The sequence below is a fragment of the Notamacropus eugenii genome, chromosome 6, assembly GCF_028372415.1.
Source record: "Notamacropus eugenii isolate mMacEug1 chromosome 6, mMacEug1.pri_v2, whole genome shotgun sequence".
Lineage (NCBI taxonomy): Eukaryota > Metazoa > Chordata > Mammalia > Diprotodontia > Macropodidae > Notamacropus > Notamacropus eugenii.
The window spans coordinates 200,903,391-200,925,908 of record NC_092877.1 but is presented as its reverse complement, the minus strand read 5'-3'; the positions used below and the strand labels follow the sequence as shown (position 1 = coordinate 200,925,908).

The 22,518-nt window shown below is 41.1% G+C and overlaps 1 protein-coding gene across 6 annotated transcripts in view; it reads right to left on the bottom strand.

Annotated features, from left to right (window-relative positions):
* The window catches only part of NCK2 (NCK adaptor protein 2), a 184,939-nt gene extending 166,528 nt beyond the window's left edge, over positions 1-18,411 (bottom strand). For 4 of the 6 annotated variants that reach the window (XM_072621768.1, XM_072621763.1, XM_072621769.1 and 1 more), the window contains exon 1: positions 17,577-17,713. The gene's annotated coding sequence lies outside the window, so the exon portion shown is untranslated. Of the gene's footprint in view, positions 1-15,160; positions 15,269-17,576; positions 17,714-18,320 lie in introns of those variants that run through there. The other 2 variants (XM_072621764.1, XM_072621766.1) reach the window with 2 other exon arrangements.
* Positions 18,412-22,518: the final 4,107 nt, after the last annotated feature.

The following is a 22,518-nucleotide window of genomic DNA, read 5'->3' as shown; positions in this document are numbered from 1 at the left end:
GCTATTAAGTATCTAAGGCCAAATTTGAACTCGTCTTCCTGATTCCAGGCCCAGTACTCTATCCACACTGTACCACCTAGCTGCCCCATATATTTGCATCTTATTTATAAAGATATATACATATATGTATGTATTAACTCAATAAAATGGAATAACATCAATACTTATCAAAATAATACTTTTAAATAATTTCATATTACATTTCAATCAGAAATTAGTAAAAATAAAGGCATTTTTTTCCCATCCAAGTTCACAGATTCCCTGAAGTTTAAGACTTGAGATCCTTCCAGCTCCAGTTAATGAGCATATTCAATCATCCAGAATGGCCATATAAACTCAAGAATTCCTTTCAATTTTATGATAAAATGATTAAAGACATAACCAGTACAACTCCCTCATCCAGGTCTATGAAAACCCAACGTTAAGTCAAACAACATTAAAGGGGACAATTACACAAGAACTTAACAGCATGACTGGCCAATGAGATCTATCATGGAATTTTACCACTTTATTACAGAGTCAGTTTTAATGTATTCAAGAAATGACTGGGTAAGTGTGAGTGGAGACAAAAGTCCTAGAGTTTATAAGCCCTGAGATTTCAGGTTTATCAGGTTAAAGTAGTTTTATTTTGGCAGGTGGAGAACAGGGCAGGGGCTGCTTGAAATTGAAAAAAAAACAACAACAACAACAAAAAAACCAGAAACCACCCAGGAGAAAAGCAAGTGCTCTGTTCAGCTCTACCAACAGTTTCAACCCTCTCCAACATCTACTTCCGAGCCCAATCCCTTCTCAAGTTGGATGAGCACTATTCTATCTTCTTGTGTCAGCCAGACTTCTCTATGGAAGAGGTCAGTTTCTTTTGAAAATTCTCAGGCTGATATGTTGACAGGTTGAGGGACAAAAGATCAGCAGGGATCAAAATCACCTACCTCACATACTCTACTCTCCCAAAATTTACAAAAGGCAATCCGGCCAATCCCTCTGCCTAGAATACACTGCTTCCTGACCTGTATCTCTCAAAATCCTTCAAGTCTACCAATTCTCCTAGAAGGTCCTCCCCGGATAGATTCTCCTGAGTTGCTAATTTTCTCTCCTTCCTCAAATTGCATGTTTTATACTTGTTGGTACACAATGTATCACCCTAAGCCATCAATTAATAAGCATTTATTAGGCTGCTTATTATAGATCAGGCAATGTGATAAGCCCTAAATGAGCATGGACTTTTAATGTTGTTGTTCAGTCATTTCAGTCCTGTCGGACTTTTGGGGGGTTTTCTTGGCAAAAACACTATTGTTGTTTCTCATTTTCTTCTCCAGCTTGTGGAAACTGAGGCAAGCAAGGTTAACTGTTATGTCCAGGGTCACCTAGCTAGTTGGTATCTGAGTCCAAATTTGAACTCAGGAAGAGGGGCCTTCCAATGTCCAGCCCTCTGTTCAATTCACCACCGAGCTGCCCTCAACTCTAATAGGGATATAAAGATGGACATACAAGACACATATAGAGAAGATGGAAGATAACCTTAAAAAAAGCAAGGCCTGCTTCATTAGCGATAATGAATCAGGTCAAAGGTAGAGCACCAGACCTGGAGGAAGGAAGGAAAACCATGAGTTAAAATCCAGCTTCATACTCTTACTAGCCTAGCTGTGTGAGACCCAGGAAAATCACTTAACCTCGGACTGACTCCGTTTCTTTCAACTGTAAAATGGGGATGATAATAACAGCACCTACACGCAGGGTTGTTGTGAAGACCAAATGAGATAATATTTGTAAAAGCACTTAGCAGAGTGCTAGCACACAGTAGGAACTTCATAAAAGTTTGTTCCTTTTCCCTCCCCTACTGCATTATTGTCTGTATCATGAAAGCCTTTAACAGTCCTCTGCATGATCTTGGTGCTTGATAAAAAGTTTCTTACATTGAAATTGAAAACTGTTTTTGGCCGGGGGGGGAGGGGGGGATTCCAGAGATATGAAGGGATGGGGAAGGTTAAAGCAGAGAGAAGGGTTGGAAAAAGGGGATGGGGATGGGGGCCAAGTAAGGGGGAAGGGTAAAATATTTTTCCAGAGTTGAAACTAGAGCAACAAGTTAAACTGAGAGATTAAATTGCCTGACAAAACTTCAGGAAGATGACTTAAGCTAGGACAAAGAAAAAACCATGATTTAGACTCAGGGATTCCGAAAGATTAATGCCATGGTTTGTCTCCACCCAATAAATGCCAAACTGAGGGAAAGGTGAGAAAGGGAGAGGGAAATGGTCAGGATTAGAAAAGGGATGATTAGAAAAGAGTTAAAGAAAGTGAGGGTTTGTTTTCAAATAAAGGACTGGATTTCTGCAACATATTAGCCGGTCTCCTTTCTTTCTGTCTCTCCTCCCTTCAATCCATTCTGCCTGATGCTGCCAAACTAAACTTCCTAAAATACCATTTTTAATCGAGTCAATTTTTTTCTTAAGAACCAACAAAGGTTTCCTCCCACTGTCTATGTAAGCAGACCAAACTCTAAACTCGTCCACCAGGACCTCTATTAACAGCCCTTACTTGGATTTGCAGGCAGAGGACCTCAGCTTTAATCCTGGCTCTTCCACCTGTAGAATTGTGAAGTCACTTCAGCTTTCTGCGTCTCAGTTCTCACATGTGTAAAATGAGGGAGGTGATGGATCTGTGAGATTTCTTCCAGCTCAAACATTCTTTAGGACAGAGTCAACCCTACCTCCTACCTCTTACTATTCCTTAGGATGAACTCAAGGAGGCATATACAGAAAGGCCCCACATATAACAAAAGATTCTGAGCAGCACTTTCTTGATCACAAAAAAAAACGCAACAAAATAAGAGCTCTTCGACAGAGGAACAGACAAACTGTGGGATATGATCATTATTACACTGTAAGAAACAAATAAATAAGAGCAATTCAGAGAAATGTTTCCAATAATCTGAAAACAAAATAAAGAAAAGTAAAACAGACACAATAACTAGACAATAACAACAGAATTATATTAAATATAATAAAATTATAACAAAAATGTAAATGTAGCTGAAGCAGACTAATTTTAATGACTAATCTCGACTACTAAGAGAGAAGTGAGCTTCTCCCTCCTTCCAGTAAAGAGTGGAGAGGATATAGGTAAAGAATGATCATGGCTAGACACACTGATGTTCGATAAGGAGTTTGGACATCAGAACTTTAGTTGGAGACTTTAAGAGAGTACAGTTTAACCTCTCACTGTACAGCTAAGAAAGCTGAAGTCCAAAGAGATTAAATGACTTACCCCTGTTCAGACAACTGGGAGACAGAGGGAAAAACTCAGGTCTCCTGATTCTCTTTACAAAGCAAGATATCTGGAACTGAAACGTAAACTAGCTGTGCTCCAAGTACTCTCACAAGGACACTTCAAAATTAACACAGAAACACTTTCATCCAAATCCAATTTAGCAAGCATTAAAGGAAGGTGCTGAAGGAAATGATTTATAGCATGAATATAAAGCCTCAGAATTGAATGATATATTTGGACTCTCCATGAGCTTTCAGATAAGGTTCACATATACTTGTACCTTTAAAGCCTGAAGTTTGTCCAAAATATTGCTTAAAACTTACATTTAACGTTCAGCAACACGGGGGTGGGAACTTTAAAGGGGAAAAGAGGAGCTCTTTAATTTTTTCTTTAAAAGCAATCCAAAAGTACATAGAGAGGGACTGAATAGAAAAGGAAGTTGTAAGAAGCCCTGAAATGAAATGGAAGTGATGTGAAACCAAAAATCATTCTGAAACGACATTAAAATCAAAGCTAAAGAACTAGAGTGCATGTGAGAGTTAGAAGGAACCACAGCAACTTGAAGAACTCCCATTTTATATAGGAGGCTAATGGAGGTTCACAGAGGTTAAGTCAGTTAAACATTTATTAAGAGTCTATCTGTTAGGGACAATGCTTAAAGAGAGTCCCTCCTTTCAAGGACCTCTTGGTCTAATGTAATGACTTGTCCAGTCACTCTATTGGTGACTGGCATGCTGGGGTTTTCTATCTCCAAACCAGTGAGGAGCAATGACTACGGGTTTCAAGGCCACAAGTGCTGGTACCTAAGACTCTCGACTCCAAGTCCAATACCCTATCTGCTATATCTTATATAGTAACCCTTAGAATTCTAGGAAACAAAAAAAGACAACATATCTGAAGAGGAAAAAAGAGAAAAATAGCAAGAACATAGTAGAAAACATAGAGCTTGACTGTCCTAAATATTATTCACTGAAAAGTCAAAGGCAAAAACTAACAAAACTAATGCAAATTATAATTTTCCCTTATAGTTATCCCAAGAGTACAGCACTTTTACTGTTTCTACTCTAGAAATTTTATTTTGATCCTTTACAAGAGAGAAAATTAAATATCCAAAGGTCTGGAGATGTGACCAGCTAACACACACACACACACACACACACACACACACACACACAGTCAGAATATTACAATCTTTTGTAGCAGCAAAAAAACAAAAGAATAAAAAAAAAACCCATAACCCATAAACAATTGCCAACTGTGGAGCTTCCAGGAAAAGCACACAGATGGTTGTATTCATGGAAAAAGGAAACTAGGCAAATATAAAAAATGATCCTTTATTAAAAGAAATTAGCCCATTTTTCCTCCTCAAATTATCTCCTTGTGAGTGGGTACTGATGCTTTCAGTCAAATTTCTGCTTGATGTCAGGATGCTCATGGTACAAATCTAAGAGTGTTTTCTATGTTTGTACAACCAATATTTATTGAATTCAACAAATATAAAAGCACACATACATAATCCTTAGCATTAACATGATTTCATATAAAGAAATTATGATCTAATTAGTTTTGGTAAAAGAATTTTCATCTTCATGGATTTAATGTTATAGTGTATAAATACACACAACACATTTGTAAATAGGGACTATTTTTCCATTATCTTAAGGACATAAAAAACATGGAGACTAAAGGATTTTAATTACAAAAAGGTCAGCTGTGTAGAAGAGTACCCATGCTGGTAATTCAAAAGGTTTAACGAAGCGTAATTATAGTCACTATGTACACTTCTAAATACTGGGGCTGAAATTTCAATCTCAAGCCTCTAGATATCAAAAATTTACCTGATGTTCCCCTAACAGAAATATTTAGCTCTACTTTCAAAATGGGTTTGCTTCCACTCCCTGACCCAAGAGAATTATAAACAGAGGCATCCTAACCCAGGCACTGAGATGATGGCTTATCTACTAATCAGATTCAAATTAGAACTCTCTTCAAGGAAAACATTTTTTTTCTCCCTCCAGGGGAGGAACTAGTCTATCAGAGAAGTCAGTGAAAATGGAATCTATTATTAGAATGAGAAACCAGTTTTCCTAGCTGAAGCTTAGTAGGCAGCCCAACTAAATCTAGGGAAAGCAGACCGAGTTTAACAGGGCTACTTAAAAAAAAAAAAAATCCAAGCAGGACAGACTCAAAGAAAATAAAGGCGACCTATTGCTTAATTTCTATTTTGAAGTGGAGAATGTGATAGATAATTCCTATGAAGTAGTCACTGAATTTTGTCTACTGATTCCTAAGAACATAAAATATAGCAAAGAGGAAAGGGACTGGTACCAGTTACCTTGACCAAAGTACAGAAGACTTTTCCAAATGCAGGCAAGTGTGAAAGAGGCCACAGTTGAATACAAAGGAAAGACTGTGCAATGAGAGGTAATGAAAAAAGATGGGGGGAAAAAAGAAAAAACCTCAAGAAAAATCATGCTGTCAAAAGAATGCTTTGAGAGGGACAGACAAGAAATATAAAACTAGTCAAGAAAAATGAGAAAAACTAGAAAGTCCCTAAGAATTGGAAAAGATGGATTCATTTCTGTAGCTGATAGCCCAATTTCAGCCATGCAATTTCTGCCCCTTCTGAAAGGTCAGCAGACATTCAGTTCCATTCTGAAACACTGTCTCCAAAATCATTGGCTATGTATGCGCCTGTCTTGCAGGCATCCTTGTAAGGAGTCTGAAGGCTAGTTATAGGCTTTACTAATTCTGACGTCAATGTTCCCCAACCAGCTTCAATCACTCAAAAGTCAGTGGGGAGAGGAGGGGTCATATCATTTTCAGTGACTTCTGGGCTCAACACTTTAAAAATAAAAGAGGCTCCAGGCAGGCACACAATTTAAGATGATGATTTTCTGTAAAATGAACAAATTGGCAAGATTTCTAAAAAGAATGACTACTTTTGCTATCTCCTGCAGCAGGGACAAGTTATATAATTAAAACTTTTGTTGACTCCCTCAACTACTGGGCCAAAATTGTTAAGAACAGTATTATAAGAGCTAAGACACATACTTTGCAGAAGATCATTATCCTGATTTCTTTTTGTGGCCTTTAAAGAGTAACTTTCTTACTTTTGGACTGCCATCTTTCTCCAACGACAGACTACCTACTCAGCTCTGAACTTAATCGTTCTGCCCTCCCAAATTCCAGTGGTCTCCTACAGATGTTGGAAAAACACAAACACACAACTCTATTTCATGTATCTAAAGCTCATCAGAAAACAATGCTTTCCTTAGAGTCCAACTAATGTAAGAGCATTAGGGCCAATGTCCTTTATATGATGGAACCCCAAAATTCCATTCCATTTACAAAGCAAATTATAAATTATGGGAGTCAATATTTGTTGTTGAGTAGTTTCAATCCTGACTCTTTGTGACCCCGTTTGGGGTTTTCTTGGCAAAGATACTGGAGTGGTTTGCCATTTCCTTCTCCAGCTCATTTTATAGGTGAGGAAACTGAGGCATGCAAGGTTAAATAACTTGCCCAGGGTCACACGGCTAATGTCTTCGACTGAATTTGAACTCAGGCCTTCCTGATTCCAAGCATGACACTCCATCCACTGTGCCATCCAGATGCCCGAGCATACATGGCCTATCACTAACAAAAAGAAGAAAGGCAAGTTAAGTTTACAATTGGGCAAATTACTCTGACAGCTTGATTGTAAACAACCATGAGACAACAATAAAGGACATAGTTTAACAGCAGTAACTCATATCAAGATAACAAAACAATTGAAAATATATTACGTACCCTGGAATAGGTTAAACAATGACTTTGGCACAAAGTGGGAGAGCAAGAAAACCAACGAACTTGCACAATCCTATAAAACCAAGGCAAATCACATTACTTGAGAAGAGCCACAAACACACAGACATGTGTGTCCATACATTCTATTTTCAGACCATTTCCAAAATCACTTCGATAGCCTCCCCCATTTTAATATCTTGAGCATTCTGTCCCATCACACCAGTGCATTTAATTGGCATCTCTCACATACCAGAAATGTAGAGCCAGGGGCATAAACAAGGAAAGGATAAGGGCCACCAAAATTCACCTTAATGGGCTAAAGGCCCACTAAAATCTTACCAAATTACAATATAAACAAAAATAGTGGAATGAAGCATAAACTGCCTATTTCAATTTACAATTTTCAATTATTTTAAAGGTTCATAAGTATTTCTCAAATTTAATATCTTAATGAGTCAAACGTGATTTTTTTTCTGTATTTCAGGGCCCCTCTATATTAATAAGGTTTTACTCTCTAATAAATTTTAGCATTCTGTCTTTGAGCCAGTTAAGTTTAACACACATAGCGGAGACAGGCATTGGAATCATTCAGCACAACAAACAAAATTTAAAATAGAAACTCCAACTTCTCATTTCAGAAAATAAAGAAGCAAATATAAATTCATCTTATGTCAAAAAATTTTCATAGCTATTTACCCTTCTTTGTTGAATCTCAGGGCTTAATACTCTAAAATTATTTGATGTACAAAAAAGTAAGTCAGTATCCAATTCAACAAATACTTACTAAACATGTACTATTTATTAAAATAAGAAAAATATAAAGTTTAAAAAAGACCTAGTGTGAATTTTACCACTTTGAGCCTCTGTTTCCTCATCTGCAAAATGAGTAGGTTGGCCAAGTTAATTTCTAAGATTTACAGCTAGAAGGGACCTACGAGCTCAACAACAGGTCCTTCGTGGAGGTTATAATCTAGTAGAGGTACATGACACATTCACAGTGTAACATGATGGAAAGAGGGCCAAACTTGGAGGTGCCAGGAACTGAGTTTGAATCTTGACTAACCTGCATGACTTCTGCATGTTTTCCTTTTTTACCATCTCTGAGCTTCAATGTGTAAAAGGAGAGGGTTGGACTAGCTCAGTGGTGTCAAACTTCAATAGCCAGGCATACCTACTGCCACCAAATAACTTAGAAAACCAGAAATGAATATCATCTATGTTGTATTTTTAGACTTCCTGATTACATTTTAATCTGGTTTAGGACTCACTTCAGAGTTTTGCTGCTGGGAATTTGACACCTTTTGACTGGGTGACTTCTAAGGTTACTTTCAGCTATCAATCTATAACTCAAATAACTATAATTTTAGTTACTGTTCAGTCATGTCAGTTGTGTCCAACTCTTCTTGACCCCACCTGGAGTTTTCTTGGCAAAGATACTCAAGTGGTTGGCCATTTTCTTCTCCAGCTCATTTTACAGATGAGGAAACTGAGGCAAACAGGGTTAAGTGACTTACCCAGGGTCATACAGCTAGTAAGTGTCTGAGGCAAGGAAGATGAGTCTTACTCCAGAACCAGCACTCTAAACCAGTACACCTCCAATAACTATAGTACAAAATAGATTTTAATCACATAAAAGAGTTGAAAGCCAACTATTATGTAGGCCTAAGAGAAAGACAAAGGTCCTGGGTTACCAGGAAAAAACTTCCAGCCAAAGGAACTACCAGAGTTGAGCCTTCAAAGATTGGTAGAAATTCAAAAGCCAGGTACTTTTCACATTAAGTACTATGAGTATATCCAAAACTGTACTTATGTATCTTTGAGTCACTGCAAGTTCAGAAAATACATGATGATTTAATATGAAACACTCATCCACAAACTGCCTGGAATTTTAGAATAAGGACAACTCCCAAACTGCTTTTCTAGGTAACGTCTGATGGGGAAACACCAACTTTTTTAACAAAGGCTAAATTTAAAACCCCAAACAAATCAAGATCCACTGTATACTGTTTAAAAAAAAGGCAATACATATGTCATAACTGTGCCTCCTGCCTCAATCAAGAATTAACTTCCATTTAAAAAGCACCATACACTTAAGTGAATGGTGAGTGCTTGGTGAGTACATCTGTTTTTAACCATTGTTTTCCATCTAAGCACCTACCTAGAGATTTGGTTCATTCCTACATTCACAATTTACTGGGTACCAAAAATATGCATGGTCACTGTGGAAGAAATCAAAGGGTAAGGTCCTCATGTAATTTATTGAATTATATAAGAAATATATACACATATTAGCTATACATTTGAATTGTCCTAGTGAATTAAGAAAGGTATCCAAAAAAATACCAGGAGAAAAGGAAAACAACACTTCTGGACGGTAGGGAATTATCCATATAATAAGATCTGGGAAGACTTCATGGTAAAGATGGTATTAGAGTATTCTGGGTTGAGTGTTGAAGGATAAGGATAAGGGAGAACAGCACAGGTAAGGAAAAGATAGCATCCGATGATCCCAGACATAAAGACCAAAGTGGCAAGGTGTACTAGGGAAAGGGAGGGCAGTTCAGTTTCCTAGAATACTATGCACAAAAGGAGGAATAATGTGAGATAGGATTAGAATGGTAGGAGGAAGCCAAATTTAAGATTTTTTTCCTGTTGGTAAAAGGACAGAAGGCACCTAAGGGCTATGAGAAGAGTTTAGTCACACAGAACACATTTAAGCACCTACTATATGTGCTAAGTGCTGCAAATATAAAGGTAAAAGAGGTCCCTGCTCTCAAGGAGCTTGCAATGTAATGGAGAGAGCTATACAGAAGAAATTGTAAAATCCCTTCAGCAGAAGGAAAGCACTAGAGAGATAGGGAAAAGCTTCCTTTAGAAGGTGGGAAGCAGAGGGGAGGAGGAAGAGCCTTCCAGACATGGTGGACAGTCAGGGAATATGCCCAGAGAGTTGGTGAGGATCTGATTAGATCTGTGCTTAAGAAAAATCAGTTCTTAAGCCATGCATATGATGGTGTTGTTGTGTTCGTCCTTCATTGCCGAAGAAGACCATGCCATCAGAGAAATGATGACATGACTTGCACTTGACTTTGTTTTGAGTGCAGAAGGGCTGTGCAGGTCACCAACCTTACTTCTCCAGAGCCATCTGAATCCAGTGACCAGATATTCCTCAGGATGACTGGAGATGACCCAGGATGCACTAGGATACCCTGGCCCCTTTAGGCCAAGGTCTACTCAGGTACTCACTTAGGGTGAGGTAACAGCCATTCATTGAATAGGCCTGTTTAAGAAGTAGCCAGGATCCTCTTAGCTTAATAGTGATTATCAACACTAACTGTTGCTGTTTCCCTCCCAGTCTGATGTCTTTCTTTTTCTTTGCCTCATGTATAAGATATATCTGCAGGAAAAGAGTATGCATCACTTAACTGAGGTGGAAGCCACAAGAACATAAAGAAAAGAAAATGCAAGAGGTACTGTGCATGTAGACATGAAAGAACTCAGCCACTGGACTGAGGGGAAAAAAGGACATTCACAAAACAAGGCTGCTCAGATCATGGAAGTAACACTATTTCTGAATGTAAGAAAGAAAAAGGCATTTGAGGAAACTGGGCAGCACCAGGACTAATCCCAAGATTTGAAGCCATGGTCCTAAATAAAGGTCTAAGACCTGTTGATGCCAGTTTTGTCTACAGCCATATCACTTTGAACAAGTCAGATCTCACAACCTAGGAAGGACCTGCCCCACTTAGTACTTGGATGGGACATCACCTAAGAACCCTGAATGCTGTAGGTTTCAAGAGAGGTAACATGACAATGCAGAGACTGGCAGTCTTGAGACCAGGAAGACCAGAGTTCAAATCCCACCTCTGATAAAACACTGGCTGGGCAATGCTGGAAAAGTCATTTAACCTCTCTCAGCTCTCCAGGCAACTCTTTAAGACTCTAAGTGGCAGAGAAGGTGCTAATCTCCATGGGTAGTTCTAGAGTTCCCTGTACCAGAGAAATCACACAATTCAGTTTTTATCCCTAATCTCTATTGACTAACCTAGATTTATATGTTTTTTAAAACTTCTTCAATCCACTGTCTCCCAAACAGTGAAGTCAACGTATTTATTAAGGAACTACAATGTGCCACACACTGTGCTAAATGATAGGGATACTAAGAGAGGCCAAAAAAAACCCAAAACAAAACCAAAACTTAAAAAATAGTCCCTGCCCGCAAAAAGCTCCCACTCTAATGGGGGAGACAACATACAACAACTACGTATAAACAACATTTTGACAGGATAAACTGGAGAAAATAAACTAAATTAAATCAACTTCAACTTCCGTTTTCCCAGTTTAAAACTTTATTCACTCTAAAAAGAGCTCATTCCAAAAGGGGTCTACCATTTAGTTATGACATATATGATGAGTCTGTCTCATTTGACTGATCTCAAAGACCAATTTCTCATCCTATTGATGGAAATAGCAGGACTTTCTGAAATAATGCATTTGGAAAGCTTGGTAACAGAACTCGGAACAAGCTGTTCTCAACTGCAGAGGGAATCTCTTCAGAACAACATCAGATTTCCATGATGAGGCAGGATGGGTGGTCCTAACATGAGTTATACAATCACCTTTCTACTACCCAGTATCCTTTAAACCAGCACTTCTCCACGAGAAATGACAAAAAATATATATATATATTAACTTAAGGCTCTGCAGAATCTTGAAATGCCTCCCGAGTTGGCAAACATTAAATATAAAGCTGATAATATTCTGATTTTATGAAACATATATACCTGTGACATTACTGGCATAGGAAAGCTCTCACTACCAATACAGGTTGGCACCAGCTCAAATGACAGTTTTCTGTGTATGGGGCACACAGATAGGTTAAGTGAGTTACCTCAGGATCATACAGGCAGTATGTGTCAGAGGTGAAACTTCTGGTCTGGCTAACTTAAACTCTCAGATTATACCAGGCAGCCTCTCATTTAATCCACACATGCTATTTTAATTAACCAGAACAATACCTTCCCCTACACCAAGTAAGAGAAAAGAGTTTACTATACTTAAATTCTGAAACCTGTCAAACCACCACCTTTTAAGTATGCTAAATACACATGAGGGATAAGAAACTTACTTGTAGCATTTCACAGGGTAACACTATAAGAAAATGCTTTGCCCAATTTTCCTACTTTGCATTAACTTCTAGAAAGAATTGAATCAGTTTAACAAGTAAAACATTCAACCCACTCACTAGATAGAAGGTTGTTTTTCTTTTCATGACAAATTTTTCACTATGACTAAGAACAGCTATAAGATAAGCAACAGGGATTTTTTTCATTATACAGTCATACCTTTAAGAAAAAAAATCTAGTTTAAAACATGATCCCAGAACAAGTTTTCAAACTTACTCAAATCTCAGAGTTTAACAAAATCTCATAGTCACCTACAAACTTATCTGATATTATTCAGCAAATACTTGAGTACTAATAGCAAATAAGAGCTTAGTAGGTATGCTGAAGTTTTGCAAAGACCTTTGATTCTCACCCTCATTTTATAGATGAGAAAACTGAGGTTGAAAGAAATTAAGTGACTTGCCCTGGCCTGAAGTGAAGAAGATTCATCTTCCTCAGTTCAAATCTGACCTCAGACAAGTACAACCCTGGGCAAGTCATGTTACTGTTTGCCTCAGTTTCCTCATCTGTCAAATGCTCTGGAGAAGAAAATGGTAAACCAGTGGAGTATCTTTGCCAAGAAGACCCCAAACGGGGTCAGAGAGAGTTAAACATGACCAAAAAACAAAAAGGGAGCCACTGAAAGTTTCTAAAGAGAAAAGCTCACAATAAGAGCCACCAAGGTAATGACATATTGATAGTAAAAGAAAAATCAAGGCAGCCAAATGGCACAGTACATGGAGCACTGGCCCTGGAATCAGGATGACCTGAGTTCAAATGGGACCTCAAACACTAGCTGTATGACCCTGGCCTAGTCATTTAAACCTGTGTGCCTCAGTTCCTCATCTATAAAAATGAGCTGGAATAAATGGCAAATTATTCCAATGTTTGCCAACAAAACCCCAAATGGGGTCACAATCAGACATGACTAAAAAACAGAAAGTTTCTAAGGAGAAAAGTTATCATGAGACCCACCAAAGTAATGAGATACTGACAGTAAAAGAAAAATCAAGAAAGAGTTTTTAAGGTGTCTTGATTTTTAAAAGGATCTCTTAGGATTTTTTTTCCTACCTAGTTCTCTCTTTGGGCTGTCCTAAAATCTAAAAAGCTAATGATAAATATAGCCTATTGGCACTGAGTAATTACAAGCTTATTTTTCCGATTTTAGTGGCATGCCAAATAAACAATATGCAGGAAAATCGTAATTCTTACTGAAAGACTGGAGAATACTTTCCAATCTGCAGGTAGATGTGGGTATTTAACCAGCTAAATCACTATGGTCACATATCAACAAATATAATAGCAATTTGCATTTATATACTTGAATTATAAATAAAGCCTTTCACATATATTTTCATTTTGATCTCCTACGGTCATATATTACAGGGGTTCCCTTTCAAAATTTCACAACTTTCCAAAAAAAGAAAAAGAATAAAAGGAGGTGGAGGGACAGCAGAGGTGAAAGCTGAAGGAATAGGAAGAGAAAAGTAAAATTGTCATTTCTTTGGTATTGGGAACCCCCAGGAAAGAAACTCTCTGATAATTAAGATCAGGAATCGCTCTATAACTTAAGGTTTTAAAGAGTTGCTTAGAGCATTAAGAGGTCCCAGAGTCACAAAATCAGTCTACATAAAAAGTGAGACCTAGGTCCTCTTGACAGGGGATCAGTACCAAGCTAGATGGCTTTCAGGAAAGAAACGATCATTACTTTATTAAGGTATTAATTAGGTACCTACCTTGAGCAAAGCATCAGAGAGAACAGAAGAGGTAACTTGTATACTCTGCTTGGCTATCTTAAGAATCTGTCAATACCGTCCATCCCTTGAGTACTGATGCTAATGTTTAGCTTTCATTTATGACACAGTCAGCAGAAATCCTAACAACTTCCATTTTCACTGAAACATGTTCAGGAACCAAATTTAATTCGTATGTGAAGTAAAGTGGTATAGTGGATAGTGAACTGGCTCTGTGCCAGGAAGACCTGGGTTCAAGTTCTCCCTACTGTGTGACCATGGGTAAATTATTAACCTTTCAGGGCTCCTGGCAAGAGCGGAAGTCTGTAAGTTGCATAAAATGTGCTGTCCTATATTGGTGTAGGGTAAGTACTCTCCTGTACCAATGAAATCACAGGTCCACAAAAAATAATTAGAAAATTTTGTACACAAAACTTGTAACTGCTATATAAATATCCATAAGCATAAAATGTTTATTTTTTATAGCTCAGAGTTAATAATTATGCCTTCAGAGACACATCTTGCTACTTTAGTGAAAGAAAGGAAAATTCAAAGTGAAAAAGTCATTGCAGAAGAAAAGAATTATTTAAACTTTAAAACTGTACCACTAAATAATACAGGAAGAAGAAACCACTCTGACTTGCTCAAGCTGCTTACTTTGAAAACCAGTTCAAATGACTTGCCTTGAATGACTCTGGAGCTGCCTGAACCCATGCATCTGGGCTACCAAGCACATTTCACAAATATTTGCAGCTAAAGGCCTTTTAAGCAAACTTTGAAGTATTTCCATAACTCATTTTCAGAAAGAAACAATTTGATGACCCCATTTGCAACCCATGTGAACAAGAACACATTTTAGTTTCCTCCCTTGCTGGAGTGATCTGTGGGTAGTTTCCAGCTCATTTAAGGAAAAACTTAGCTTCCCAGCTCTCAAAACTTCCTCCCCAGTACAGCCAGCAAGCACTCATACTATAAGGTCATTAAATCTCACTTTTAAAGTCATAGACCCTTCTTCCCAAGCGCCATTTCTCCCCCAGTGTTCACTGCAGCTTTACCAATTAAAAGTGTTCCTATCACGCAGAGTTATAGTCAGAGAAAATTACATAAATGCAAAGGACAGAGTTAAAGTAAAAGGTTTCAGGTAGTAGAAAACAATCAAAGAGTCCTTAGGGGATCATAAAAGGTTATATACAATCTATATAGACCCACCAGTATGTCCACTCAGGAATCCAACCAGTGTACTTAGTGCTTATGGATAGTTGATGCCTTGAAGACACCCTCATACAGTTTCTGCCCCTTACTGGAAAACAGCAGTTCCTATAAATGACAGAAGTTCAGAAATTTTCAGAAGCTTAGCACAGGCCAATGACTTCAGTTAGAAGGGTGATTAAGCACCTTCACAAAAGCATAGGATAACCAGAAACTTACCAAAAAGCAAAATTCAGACTAGTGCAAACTGGGTTTTAGGAAGGGTAGGGATTGAACCACCTGTGATTTCATTAAAGTCAAATTCAAATAGAAGCCCAGGACCACTAATACATACAGAAGGATCGCTGGGGGCCACATATTAAGCTAACTTTAAAATGTAACACTATGTTTCACTGTATTTTTATTTTGTTAAATATTTCCCAATTACATTTTTATCTGGCCAAATTCAGCTAGGCTGGACAACTCTGGTGTAGGGAAGTCCAAGAGAAAACCTCCTCTACTACTTCTCTATAACTAAAACTGCCTAACAATGAATGGGGCAATGGTTTTGGAGTCAGGAACTGTGATTTGACTGAATAAACTCCTATTAATGCAGGCCAGCACCTTTTTCTTCAACTTAATCTTAGAGAGCTGCCCAGAAGCACTAAAAGTTTAAAATGACTTGTCCAAGGTCACATAGCTAGTAAATGGGTACAAATGAATGGGCTTCTCTTTGCCAACATACTGTATCTCAAGAAACTATGCCCAGTTTGCATATGCCCAGTTCCACCATGGTATAGTGAATAGTAGCCACAGACCCCAGAAATCCTAAATTCAGAGCTTAAGTCCTGCCTCTGACCTGTCACTTAATCTCCGGAAATTTAGGGAAGAAACAATTTTAGTTAAAGAAAAAGGTGCTAACCTGCATTAATAGCATACTCAATCATCTTTAATGTTTGGTTCAAGAATACAGGCTAGAATTCTACTAAGCATATCCCTTCTGTAACATTAGGGGGCTTTTTGTATCACACAGCCTCTAATTCTTCTTGTTTCTTGCCAGGTTTACATTCCTCCATCCTCCGGAGCAAGTTAAAGATACTGGTCTGTTTGGAAATAGACTAAGAAATTAATGAGCATGTGGAGACGCTCCTCTCAATGTGGAAAAAAAAAACCAGTTTATTCAATCAAACCACAGGTCCTATCCTTCCTGACCCCCAAAATGCCCCATGCATTGCCTCCTGGTCAGTATCTGTAAGTCAGCTATATTCTCAAGGATTGTTAGAAAACGCGATGAATTAACCACAAAGCCAGCGACATGGAGATATGTCGTGTCCATCACAAGCTGGATGAAGTTGTTAACATGCCTGGCTCCTTTATGTCAGGTGCTCAGTATCCACAGCAGAAAGACGTCAGTTCCTCCAGCATTTTTACAGTTTGCCCATTAAAGTGCTTCGCAAGTGAAATCCCTCCACACGACACAAAGTAAGTTGTGTTTCTGGGCAAGTTGGGAGTTCAGACCCTAAACAATAAGGGAATTTTACACGGCAACTGCCTCCAGTAATAGCAGAGAGCGTAAAACTATGGAGAAACTTGAGTCCAAGTAACAAGTAGGACTAAGTCGTCTGGATAATGTGGCCCAGGACCACGTTCCCGAGCCTCTGGCAAACACCCCCTCCAGGAGGGCTGGCAGTAAGGCGGTGGGCACTGCCAACACAGGGGCACGAGAGGGGAGGGACGCGGCTTCCTCTCCATCCCCCCGGATCGAAGGGTCTCGTTCTCTCCCCCTAAGGAGCTCCCCGGCTCGGGGGGGGGGGCGGCTCCGGCATCCTCCCCGGGGGCTCCGGAGCTCGGCGCTTCCTGCCACCACCCCCAGCCCGGACTCCCGCAGACCGGAGCCCCATCGGCCTCCCTTCCCTCCCCGACAAGACCTCCACCACCACCTCGGTCCTTCTGCTTACCGCCCGACAAAGCGGAGCCCAACGCCCGTGCGTGCCACCCCCCGCGTTCCGCCCCACCTCCGCGCTCCTACCCCAAGCAGAAGCAGCCCACCGGTCCGTGCCCCCGCCCCCACCTCTCCTCCTCCCCGGGCGCCCCACGCACTCCACCTCCAAACAGCGACACCCACCCAGGAGGCAAAAGAAAGGAGGCAGGAAAAGCGACCGCCGGGTGGGGATGAAGGGGCGTTGAAAAGTGCAGATGCCTCCGCCAAGGTTGGGGTGCGGGGGCTCCCCGGGCCCCCCTGGGCACCAAGAGAACCCCGCTCCGCGCCAGCGCCCAGCCCGTCCGCCTCTCCTCGCGGGAAGGGGGCGCCCCACATCAACTCCGCTCCATCAGCCCAAGTTTCCGGCGGTGCCGGCACCCCGAGCCCGCGGGCTGTCCCCGTCCCCAGCCCCGCACGCGCGCGCGGAGCCCCTCCCCATCCCGGCCCGGCTCTTACCTCCGGAGCGGGGGCGGCTGAGGGGGAGGCAGAGAGCTCGGCTGCGGCGCCCCAAAGTCCCGGAGCCGGGGAGGCCGGGCGGAGGCGGAGGCGGAGGAGGCCGGGCTCCCCGCCGCAGGAGGCTCCGCTCTTTGTCTCCTTCCCCTCCGCCGCCGCCGCTGCCGCTCCCCGCCCCCCGCCGGCGGAGGCGGACTCTCCCGGGGCCGGCGCGGCCGCCGCTCTCCTTCTACTCCTCCGGCTACTGCTCCTCCTCCTCCCCGGCGGCCGGCAGCGCGGCTCCCAGGCCCCGGATCGCTGGCCTCTCAGGCGTCCTCCCGCTCCGGTCCGCGGCTCCCGGCCGGACCAAGCCCGAGCTGGCGGCGGCGGCGGCAACCCCTCCCCCCATGCACACAACTCCCTCCTCCTCCTCCTCCTCCTCCGGCTCCTCTTCCTCCTCCTTTTCCCCTCCCCTTCTCCTCCTCCTCCTCTCCTGGCCGCCGCCGCCTCCTCGGCTGCTCCTCCCCCGGCCCGGGCTGTGACGCGGTGGGCTCGGCTGGAGGCCTTCTTCCCCCCCCCCCCCCACTCCTACCCTCTACTCCCCCACCTCGCTGCCCTTCCAGGCTTAATGGCACTTGCAGCCGCCCGCCCGGGCAGGGCTCTGCTGGCACGCCGCTGACCCCGGGGCAGCCGGCCGGGGAGGGGCTGGCGGGGATGGTTGGGAAGGGGGGCGCGACCCCGGGCACGGCCTCGCCCCTTTGCACTTACGGAGTTCTGGGTGCCTGGGCCAGGGGGGCACCGGCAGCCTTCCAAGCGGGGATGCGCTCCTCCAGGCAGAGAGAAGTCTGCCGGAGCCCCAGTGGGGGCCGAGGCCGGGGTGCTCCGAAAGGCTGCTCTCACTCTCTCGCCTTCTACCTCTCCCAACGAGAGCCGGGTACAAAAAGACCGGCGGGCTCTACAGCAGGAGGGATAGAAATGGTTCAAGGACTCCTCGGTGAGCTCGGGAAGGTGGCACGCCGCTTAGCGATGGGCAAATACCGCCCATCCGCGGTGGTGGGTAGACGGGGTGGAGGGAGAGCCGGGCTCCCTTGCGACCTTAAAGTGCACGTGCGTGTCGTTGGGGCAGGGAGCTAATGAAAGGAAGGCAGTTATTTCTGCCTTTGACAAAGGGCCCTCGTGGGGGGCCTTTGTTATTTCTTTGATTTCTTATCCAGATACTAAAGCTATTGAGTGATTACCCATCCACCCACCCAACAAAGCCCCAGAGAAACTCGCAGGAAAGAAGGCCTGCGATGGATGACGGTGAAAAGTCTCCCTTTTCCTCCCTAAAGTTGCATTCTGGGGATATTTGCATGTATTTACTTTGACCACAAAATACGTTTTAATTTCAGGTATCCCTCCTGGAAACAATTCAGAAATGGAAGAGGCAAAAACCCGGCCTTTGTTGACTGTGCATCATCTGTTTAATTCAGTCAGGTTCTGATAGTACAGTCTATTGCTGTGAGGCAGATAGCAAATTATTTAAATGTCAGGTCCCACATGAAATTGTCATCTGTGATGCGATTGGTCTTCTCCCCCTATAATAAGTTATGGTTTGCCTGTAAAGAATTCCCTTTACTATTTAACAAGCTTACAGCAACACAAGTTTCACTTTTCACATGGACATCCAGGTGTCTTCTCTCCCCCAAAGGGCTTCCACCAGGCATATAGCTAATATTCTAAATACTAAGCCCCTGTACTCAGTTCAAAGGAAAGCACTCTCCTAGATCCTTGTAAAAGCAACGATAACCTCCACTACTATAGGTAACTTGGTAAAACCCAGCTCGGAAGAGTCAGAGGTCTTTTGCCTATTGTCTGTGTCATTTAACTGAGTAACTACAGTTGTCTAATATCGGTCCTATTCTTGCCGTCTCAGCATCTCCATTTGTGATCTCTGTTTTAGTGTTAAAATCTACCTTTTATCTGTAGCTCTGCTTCTGATTCATGTTTGCCTAGCTGTGGTGCAAGTCAAAGGTGTAACAATGTTTCAAAAAAATTTGATCTGTTAGGTACAGTTTCAAGTTTGTTTTGCAAACCTTTGATCTCACTGCCTTTATCTTTTTTCTCTTCAAATTGGGGACGGAGGGAGATGGGTCTTCATTGTGTTCTCATTCTTGCTGTAATCCCCTACAACTTACATCCAGCTCCTGCCACTCTACTGAAAACTGTTTTCTAAATTCCCCAAAGTCCAGTCCTCTTTTCTGTCTTATCCTGCTAACTCTGAATTGTGACACTTTCTCAAAGCCTCTATTCCTCTAAATTATTGTGGTTTGTGTAATACCTCACTACCCTGGATCTTCTACTTCAGAGCAGTTTTTCTTCACCTCCTTTATTTTTAACAACCAGCCTTGTTGGTGGTAAACCACACCTCATCCATATCCTCTGCCCCTCTGATTGGAAGATGAAGCTATAAATCTCTCCATTTAAGGAGTGGAACAGGACTGACATCTCTTCAGATATCTCATTTCCCATCTTAATCACTCATCTTGGCCTTCTTTGACCTCCACCATACCCCTTTTCCTTCCTTCATAAGTCTCCCTCCACTCCCTTTTCAACTTTCTTTTGTGTGTTGTTTCCTCCCATTACATTGTAAACTCCTGGAGGGTAGGGACTGTCTTTATACTGTTTGTATCCCCAGCACTTAGCAGGGTACCTGGCATATAGTAGATGTTTCATAAAAGTTTATTGACTATGAACTCCTCTCCCTTAATGGTACTTAATCCTCTTAGCTCCAAACTGTGGTTTTTTTCCTGCAACCCCCTTTTCTTTGTCTCTTTACTTTTCTCCCTATAAACTCATTCCCTCCTCCTCCCTCCTACCCCAAAGTAGGGCTTGCCTGTCATACTAGTTCTAGCTTCATAAAGGACATCTCCAATTACATGTAATATCATCTCTTATGCAATACATTGGAAATCATCTTTTGCCTAAAACCAGTTCTTCCCAATTTCTCTATTGTCAGAGATACCCATACCCAATCCCTCCACAAAGAAACTTTAGTTTTATCTTAGACTCTTTCTTTGTCTTTCATATCCAAATTTCCATATCTGCAAAATGAGGAAATTGGACAATATCATCTGTAAGCCCTTTTCCAGTTCCACCGTCCAATCAAATATATAAGTAAATTGTGGGATTAGAATTAACCTCAGAAATCCATTTCCACTTCTGAAATATTAATTATAAGTTCATCAGTTCTTTCTTTAAAATATCCTTCAATTTTGCTTTTTTCTTTCCATTCTACTGTCTCATCTTTACCCAGTCTCGTCATTGTCTTTTTGCCTCAATATTCTTGCCTTTTTGAAATCCATCAAACATAGTCATGGTATCGTGACTTATTATCCTAAAATACAACTTTTGTTTATATCACATCCCTGTTTAAAAACCCATAGCAACTTTCCATTTCCTCTTATGTCATGTCTAAATTTCCTTCAAGGGCAGGGACTGGCTTACTTTTGGATTTGTATCCTTTGTGCCTGATATATAGCAAATTATGTCAATGAAAATCATGAAGTACCTACTATATCCCAGCTGGGATACAAAGAAAGGGATTAAAAAAAAAAGCAGCCCTTGCTTTTAAGTAGCTCACAGCCTAATACCAGGTTGCTTATTAAAATCTTATTGATTGATTTTAAGACCTACCTATCCAGTTTCTTTTCTCCCTAACATTAAAACGTTGCCAATTTCGTCACAATTGCCTCACCACCCCCATCCAAGCCATGTTTACTTCCACTTCCCATGCCTTTGTATATGTTATTCCCCAATCTGGAAATCTTCCTGCCCTTCAAGGACCATCTCAAATTCTTTTTTTCTCCATACATGACCCTTCTTCAACTACTCAGATATCCAGTAATTTATTTTCAAATCTGTATTACAGCATTTACTTGATGCATGCTGCCACTTTGCTTCTTTATTTCCTACATCTATGCTAATAGTCCTCTGACTATATTATAAATTTCTTGAGGGCAGGGCCCATCACAGTCTGAGCAATGCTGAACTCCTGATAGATTCTCATTAAATCCTTGCTGTTTTAAAATAACGTCAAGAGGCACCTAAGCTTTCATTCTAGCTTCGCTAACTGGCCCCTAAAAACGGATGGGGTCACAGAGCTTAAGTTTTTATTTATCTGTGTAAACTTAGAGGAAAAGGCTAAAAAGAAATCTTCAATCATTAAACACCTTCCTCCCACTATTAAAGGACAAAAAGGTGGCAGGATTGGAGGGGTTTTTTTTTTTAAGCTAGAATTGTCATATCATTTTTGCAGAAACTCACCCACTTCCACTGCAGATGCTAAAGCAGCTTGGGGATCTACACAGTTTCTGTGACTTACTCAGGGTCACATAACCAGTATGTTAGAGGTAGGTCTTGAACTTATCTTCCTGACTCTGACTTGGTTCTCTATTAAATGTTGGTCTTGGACCCTTTTTTTTTTTTGGAGGCATTTGAGGTTAAGTCACATGCCCAGGCTCACATAGCTAGTACAGGTCTGATTTGAATTCAGGTCCTTCTAACTCCAGGACTGGTGCCCTATCCAATGTGTTTCCTAACTGGCCCTTGGGGGCCCTTTATATAAGTCAAAGAATGTAAACTACTTGGAGTAGGGATTGTTTCATTCTTTGTACTTGTATCCATGGCACATAATAAACACTTGTTGATTGATTAATTGGTTTTAATGATATGTGAAGATTGAAGAAAAAATACAGTTACAAAAAATTTAAACACATATAGCCAAATAAAACTCACAATACTGTTCCATATGAGTTCAATGGCATTTAATTACTATAGGTTTATGATGTTTGGGTCTTTAGTAAGACTTTATTGGTTGAATTATCTCCTTTCCAAGAGACAAGGAAAAAGAGGTGTAGAAAATCTCATAAAAGTTGACTTCAATTGCATAGGAAAACAAATAGGGGATTGAGCATGTTTAAAAATT